Consider the following 6,000-nt stretch of genomic DNA (forward strand, 5'->3'; position numbering starts at 1 on the left):
TAATAATGATTTATGTGGTTGAAGTACACACATATATATATATATATATATATATATATATATATATATATATATATATATATATATAGATATATATATATACACCCCAATCAGGACTGACAGTTTAAGCAAAATGACTTTTTCTCTGAGGCCCATTTGCAAACTACCTCAATTGTAAATGACAGTGATCTCATCACAGCTGATGATGATAATGATCTCATCACAACACCATGCTCACACTAGCCTCCCTGCATAGTCAACCAAGTTGTACAGGGATATGAATGATATAGCATCATCATCAACTACTATAAAGGTATCGAGATTAACCAAGTTTCAAAAGTAACAGAATTATAGCACAATTATTGATGTGATGCAGTTTGGGTTTGTGCACTGAGAGTTTACCACTAATGCTCTCTTACTAATGAGGCAACTAAAGTGGAAGTTCTTAACTAAGAATAAGCTACTATCTAGCATTTGTTGATCTAAGGAAAGCCCTTGATAGGGTTCCACTCTGTCCTGTCTAATGGTCACTAAAACTACAAAAAAAAAAAAAAGCTAGGTGTAGATGAATGACCCTTAAGATCCACACAAACCATGTTCAGAGATGTTTTCAACAAAGTGTGAGTTGGCAATGAGTTCCTGGTGTCCATTAGGGTGTCCATTAGTTCCTAGTGTCCATTAGGGTGTAATTCTCAGTTCACTTTTGTTTATTATATTATAGTTCTTCAGGTTATAAAGAGAAGACTTGGCTGTCCATAGGAACTTCTGTAAGCTGTTGACATAGTTCTCATAGCTGAATCTGTTGAAGAAATTTCAGTGGTGGAAACAAGGCCTAGAAGTGGGAGGTTTGAAAGTAAATGTAGTAAAGACGAAAGTTTTAATTAGCAAGAAGACAAGTCTCTATGCTACACTCTATATTATACAATAAAGGAGAAAATAGGAACTCCATATGGAAAAAAGTAAAAAGCTAAGGAATTATGCTGAATTTAACTGTAAAGTTTGACTTTATAACAGTTAAGTATTGTATTTAATGGGATATATAAGATGCAGTTCTTTCCAAAAACATGTCTCAAAAATCACCCCAGATCTTATTATGTAAAGTTGGGTCAATATTACATGCTTTAAATGTACTAAAATTTGAGCTTCTGGCATGAATGCCAAGCAGTACAGTATATTGTTTCCAAATTTCTGGCAGAGTTAATTGTGTCATAGTGCTGTTTTTCTCACAGATGGTACCCAACTGACCCTACTATACTGTGTACAATGAACAATATGCATGTGTGAAATTAGAAATATAAAACTGTGACAATTTACCCATTGCACCCTCTGTGTATGTGTGTGTGTGTAGGTCTCCTCTAACAAAAAGGTAACTATGATCTGCAAATATTAATTCATCACCATTATTATCATCATTTTAATGTCTACTTTTCCATGCTTAGTATAAACTGTAGCTGTTTTGCACTGGGGAATCCATAGGTATGCTGACAGAGAAGGAAAGCTTCAGATGTACAGCAGTAATTAGCAATAAGAGCACCTGAGAAATAAACTCTTTAAAATGCTCAGAAGGCTCCATAGTGACTGTCAGTAGGTTCTCTTATCTACGTGACCTAATTAACTGTGGAGGTGGTGTTCCAAAAACATAGTAGCCAGAATATGAACAGGGTGGAAAAGTGCATGACTTCATGTTAGTGGACTATTGAAGCTTGTCTCAGAGATATGAAATCTTATCTTTATACCTCTTCACATCGTTAGAGAGGTGTTGTACTGATAGAACTGTTGTATGTAAGCCAGATCCGGACAGTTTGCTTGTGTCATTGAGTTACTTGATCTACTGGAAATAACTACCAAATTCCTTCAGATCATGCCTTACCATCTTGCAAAAAAAAAAAAAAGGAAGAACACATTGGCAAAAAGGTAGGATGGTGTTGGCCGCAATATCTTCAATCAAAGATTTGCTTAATTTGGGCTGATCTGTGGCAAATAACAACCACCACTGAATCTCCATATAAACTGTCTCGGGAAACTTTTCAGGAAAGCAGCAAAATAGTCCTGAATACAGACCTTCCTGTGCTTCTAGCCATTACCCTCTACTGCAGAAAACTTCAAATGATAGGAACATCATCAAAGGTTCTATCTCTTTCTGCAAGGCAAAACTGCAAAATATCAAATGCCTTGAAATGCTTTTTTTTTTTCTATTTCCCCAACAAACTATATGCATCCAACAGGTAATAGTATCTTCTACAGCCATATCAAATTAATCTGCCACAATCAGACACACTGCATTTAGTCTGTGGTGATGGATGAGACTAAAGATTTTTTTCAGTAAAGGTAGGGATTATCAATCATGCACATTATTGTTTTATAAATAATAATCTAAAATCCAAACAATAAAAGGAGGTATGTTACATGAAAGCTACATTCTATAGATGATGAATTGCTAGAGTATGCTGCAATAGATGAAACAAGAATAGAGAGGGTGCTTCCAACACAAGATAATAGATATAAGACAGTGAAGAAGCTCCAGTACTGGGTAATTAGTTTCCAATACAATCCTGAGAAAAGCTTAGTTACTTCAATGTTTGCATGCCACACTTTATCAAATATATCAATATGTGTATTGTAATGGTTTTCTCAATTTAGCATGTTATCATCATCATCATCATTTTAAGTTCGTTTTGCATTATGGCATGGATTTAAGGACTGCATTGTGCTCCAATGTCTGCTTTGGCATGGTTTCTACAGCTGGGTGCCCTTTTTAACACCTATTACTTTACAGCAGGTACTGGATATTTTGTTTTTTCGTGTCACCAGTACTAGTAAGGTTGCCATGCAGCTTGCAAGACTCTGAAATTCTGAAGGGTGTTTGCTTAATACTAGAAAATGAAGGGTTGAAGTATAATAAAAGGGGCTAGAGCAGAACAAGTTTCTTGTTGTTAAGGAGCCACAAGACTACCTATATTTTAAAAGAGAAGGTGGGAGTGATCAGGTGGAGCTAGAAAGTTATAAAAATAATGGTAATGAAATGTCTGGGTGGGCCCTCAAGGTATGAGGTGAGTAAAAGTGGGTGGGAATGAGGAACCTTGCATGTGTGGTAGTTGCAAGAGTGTATAGGGAAGTGAGAGATGGGAATGTGTGAGGAGAGAGGGTATTCTAAAGGCACTAAATAATTGGTGATGTATGACATCATCAGTTCAATCTGAGTTATGCCATCATGTAATATCTATGAAGTGAGTAAAGTTCCATTTATTAACCCTGTTGCTTGTGGCTTCATAAAAGAAATTCCAATCTGCACCCATTCTCAACATATCTAAATGTATAGGTGTGGATGACTGTTGTAGTATAAATACAAAGGTGCAGACATTAGTTGTGTAATGAAGAAGCTTGCTTTTCATCTATGTGGTCTTGGGTTCGATCCTACTGTGTGACACCTTGAGCAGGTCTCTTCTATTATAGCCTCAGGCCAACCAAAACCTTGTGAGTGGATTTGGTAGATAGAAACTGAAAGAAGCCCATTGTATATGTGTTAGTGAGTAGCCTTATGATGACATCATGCAATAGGTGTAAATGAACTTCCATCATCCATGTGATGTTTGTTTTCAGTTTTCCATGAAAAACATATCTGGTTATGAGGAAATATTACCTTGCTTGGAAACAGGTGAAGGCTGGTGACAAGAAGGGCATCCAGCTATAGTAAATAGGCCTCAACAAATTCCATTTGACTCCTGCATGCATGTTAATGTGGATGTTAAGTGATGTTTTCAATGATGATTGTTCATTCATGAAAACTTTGTTTTACCTCCTCTGTGTTTCATTTGATATTTGGTAAAAGAAAAATACATTTAAGTTTGTAAGTTGAACCATTAAAAACTTCAAAATAAGTGATTCTCTTAGTGTAAATATTATACATCTATGATGAAATTTAAACTTGTTTTTCTAGATAGTCTATTTTGTGAGATAACCAGCTTGTTAATGTGTGAGATTCAATTGTAAAGAAAATTGATTTAATTAATGTGTTACTTATTTCAGTTAACAGTTCAAGTCATAGCTTTGTTGCTCTTTTAAAGAAAACTCTTGATTGATTTTCCAAGATAGTCTGTAAAGCTTTAAAGAAGAAAAATGTATTCGGAGAAAGAATAAGTTTCAAGAAACGGATCTAGTAATGATGATTTGGCACTGAATACAGGATTTGATTACTTTTAACCTCGGTTTATAATAATTCAAAAATATATTGTATAATCTAAACTATATAATGCATTATTTTGAAATTCTCTTTTATACTTACTGTCTCCTTTTATGAAAAATGATTTCAAATATATTGAAGGGGATTTTTACCTTTTGATACCACCATACTTGAGACCACACTTGGTCCTGAAAAATTCTTAATGTTTTAAAGTGATCTAAATTAAAACTTTCCAACAAAATTTCATATTAAAATTGTATTCTAAACACCATCATAATAATGACAAAATTCATCATCATCATCATCATTTAACATCCATTGTCCATGCTGGCATGGGTTGGACAGCTTGACCAGGGCTGGCAAGCTGGAAGGCTGCACCAGACTCCAGTCTGATTTGGCAGTTTTACTCAGTTCTTCATTATTTTCAAAATTAATTGAAACAAAGGTGGTGTATGTCAATAAGGGTTTAAGGTAGAGTAAACAAAATGAATTTCATAAGATTTTTGTCAAGAGATTAATATCTTGTCTTGATTTTAATTTGAATAAAATTTGATATTTGTAAATTCCTATTTAAAGAAATAGAGACTGTCAATATATCAACAATGAAATTTTTTGGAGGTATAAGATTATTTTTTCTCTTTCAGAGTTTTCAACAATATGATTAAGATTAAATTTTCTTTTTTTTTTTTTTTTTCTAGTGCAAGAAAAATTATGAAGAATATGTGTTTTTCATGTTGAGTCAACATTATAGTAAGTTACTTTGATAGTTTCAAGCACATTCTAAGTATTTTTGTCCCCAAACCACAATTAGACCTTAATGACAGATATTTTACTTTTTCTCTCTAACAAATTATCCAAACCATTCACTTAAGATGAACACAGGGTAATTTTTAAAAGAATATAGTGATGGTGAGGTTAAAAAGTTATAAATCTTTACTAACATGATCTGGATAAGAATACAACATCGCCTTGATTCAGCAACACGAAGAGCCATTCTTTCATATTTGATATAACTACTACTCTTCAAGAGATCTTTGGTCTGCTACTATTTAAATCTTCCATCCAGCATGTATCATCCATTCCCTTCTATTCATTTATGCCAGCATCCCCATTTCCTACTAGTGTTTTTCATGACCAGGTACTCTCCTACTTCAGTTTTTCTCAGAAGTAAATATTACACCTACATCTTTCTATATTCACTGACCAGGCTTTGCTGTAATATAATAATTTACTTTTTCGAATTACATTTTGTGTATGCCTTTTCTTTCTGGAATTAATTATTTGTTTTAAAACCTCAAAATTACACAAACAGTAACAGAAAACAAACTGATATATATACAGTCATTTTGCTTTTTTTTTTATTTTTGGTGGTAGGGTCTTCTATTTCCCTTACTTTCACTTTCAATTTATTACAAAACTATATTGAGTCAGACAGTACTCAGTTCCAGTTTATACTCCTAACCCTTTCTACATCACTTTTCTTTGGATGTCTTTGTTCATTGGTTTCTACAGTATTTCCATGGTCCTCCATTCATCAATACATATTTAAATATGAATATATATTTTTTTCATTTTCGACTATGTAAAGACACGCATCCTTTTCCAGGACTATCTCTTCCTTCCTCCTTTTCCTCCTCACCGGACTTTTTTTTCTCTTTGAGCCATGCTGAAAACATTTCTATTTTTCTATTTGAAACTTTCATTGAGTGTGAACCTAATATATTCACTCTGTTCAATTGACTTTTTTCTCCTGTTTTTTATTCTCTCTCTCTCTCTCTCTCTCTCTCTCTCTCTCTCTCTCTCTCTCTCTCTCTCTCTCT

The 6,000-nt window shown here is 33.8% G+C and overlaps 1 protein-coding gene across 5 annotated transcripts in view; it reads left to right on the forward strand.

Annotated features, from left to right (window-relative positions):
• LOC106876440 (zinc finger protein 236) overlaps nt 1-6,000 on the forward strand; it is a 194,159-nt gene that overhangs the window by 72,708 nt on the left and 115,451 nt on the right. For all 5 annotated transcript variants that reach the window (XR_008264007.1, XM_014924998.2, XM_014924989.2 and 2 more), the window contains one exon: nt 4,879-4,930. The gene's annotated coding sequence lies outside the window, so the exon portion shown is untranslated. The remainder of the gene's footprint in view (nt 1-4,878; nt 4,931-6,000) is intronic.

This window comes from Octopus bimaculoides, chromosome 4 (assembly GCF_001194135.2).
Source record: "Octopus bimaculoides isolate UCB-OBI-ISO-001 chromosome 4, ASM119413v2, whole genome shotgun sequence".
Classification (NCBI taxonomy): domain Eukaryota; kingdom Metazoa; phylum Mollusca; class Cephalopoda; order Octopoda; family Octopodidae; genus Octopus; species Octopus bimaculoides.